This window comes from Lynx canadensis, chromosome D1 (genome assembly GCF_007474595.2).
Source record: "Lynx canadensis isolate LIC74 chromosome D1, mLynCan4.pri.v2, whole genome shotgun sequence".
Classification (NCBI taxonomy): Eukaryota; Metazoa; Chordata; class Mammalia; order Carnivora; family Felidae; genus Lynx; species Lynx canadensis.
Genome location: NC_044312.2, coordinates 7050204 through 7052254, shown reverse-complemented (window position 1 = coordinate 7052254; position 2051 = coordinate 7050204).

The window sequence follows — 2051 nt, the reverse complement described above, 5'->3', positions numbered from 1 at the left end:
ATTTCGATATTGTTGATAGTGCTGCTATAAACATTGAGGTACATGTGCCGGTATGAAGCAGCACTCCTGTATCCTTAGGATAAATTCCCAGTAGTGCTATAGCTGGGTCATAAGGTAGTTGTATTTTTAACTTCTTGAGAAACCTCCACACTATTTTCCAGAGTGGTTGCACCAGTTTGCATTGCCACCAACAGTGCATGAGGGTTCCCCTTTCTCCACATCCTCGCTAACATGTGTTGTTTCCTGTTCTTTTAGCCACTCTGACCAGTGTGAGGTGGTATCTCAGTGTGGTTTTGATTTGTATTTCCCTGATGATAAGCGATGTTGAGCATCTTTTCATGTGTCTGCTGGCCATCTGGATGTCTTCTTTGGAGAAGTGTCTATGCATATCTTCTGCCCATTTCTTCCCTGGATTACTTGTTTCTTAGGTGATGAGTTTGGTAAATTCTTTATACATTTTCTATACTAACCCTTTATCTGATACATCATTTGAAGATATCTTCTCCCATTCTGTGGGTTGACTTTTAGTTTTGTTGATTTTTTCATTTGCTGTGCACAAGCTTTTTATCTTCACGAGGTCCCAATAGTTCAATTTTGATTTTATTTCCCTTGCCTTTGGAGACATGTCAAGTAAGAAGTTGCTGCGGCCAAGGTCAAAGAGGTTGTTTCCTGTTTTTCTCCTCTAGAGTTGTGATGGATTCCGGTCTCCCATTCAGGTCCTTTATCCATTTTGAGTTTATTTTTGTGAATGGTATACGAAAGTGGTCTAGTTTCATTCTTCTGCATGTTGCTGTCCAGTTCTCCCAGCACCATTTGCTAAAGAGACTGTCTTTTTGCACTGGACCCTCTTTCCTGCTTTGTCGAAGATTAGTTGGCCATTTATTTGTGGGTCCATTTCTGGGTTCTCTATTCTATTCCATTGGTCTATGTGTCTGTTTTTCTGCCAGTACCATACTGTCTTGATATGACAGCTTTGTAATACAAGCTAAAGTCTGGGATTGTGACGCCTCCAGCTTTGGTTTCCTTTTTCAACATTACTTTGGCTATTCAAAGATTGTTTGTTCTAGCTCTGCGAAGTACTATTTTGATTGGGATTGCACTGAATGTGTAGATTGCTTTGGGTAATATCAACAATATTTGTTCTTCCAGTCCACGAGCACTTCCATTCCTATTCTTTTTTTATTGCTTTTTATTTTTTTAATTTAATTTTTTATTTTTTAAACTTTATGTCCAAATTAGTTAGCATATAGTGAAACAATGATTTCAGGAGTAGATTCCTCAATGTTCCTTACCCATTTAGCCCATCCCCCCTCCCACAACCCCTCCAGTAACCCTCAGTTTGTTCTCCATATTTATGAGTCTCTTTTGTTTTGTCCCCTTCCCTGTTTTTATATTATTTTTGTTTCCCTTCCCTTATGTTCATCTATTTTGTCTCTTAAAGTCCTCATATGAGTGAAGTCATACGATTTTTGTCTTTGTCTGACTGACTAATTTCACTTAGCATAATACCCTCCAGTTCCATCCACGTAGTTGCAAATGGCAAGATTTCATTCTTTTTGATTGCCGAGTACTACTCCATTGTATATATACACCACATCTTCTTTATCCATTCATCCATCTAGGGACATTTGGGCCCTTTCCATACGTTGGCTATTGTTGATAGTGCTGCTATAAACATGGGGATGCATGTGTCCCTTTGAAACCACACACCTGTATCCCTCAGATAAATGCCTAGTAGTACAATTGCTGGGTCGTGGGGTAGTTCTATTTTTAATTTTTTGAGGAACCTCCATACTGTTTTCCAGAGTGGCCGCACCAGTTTGCATTGCCACCAACAATGCAAAAGAGATCCTCTTTCTCCGCATCCTTGCCAACATCTGTTGTTGCCTGAGTTGATCATGTTAGCCATTCTGACAGGTGTGAGGTGGTATCTCATTGTGGGTTTGATTTTTATTTCCCTGATGATGAGTGATGTGGGGCATTTTTTCATGTGTCATTTGGCCATCTGGATGTCTTCCTTGGAGAAGTGTCTATTCATGTCTTTTGCCCAT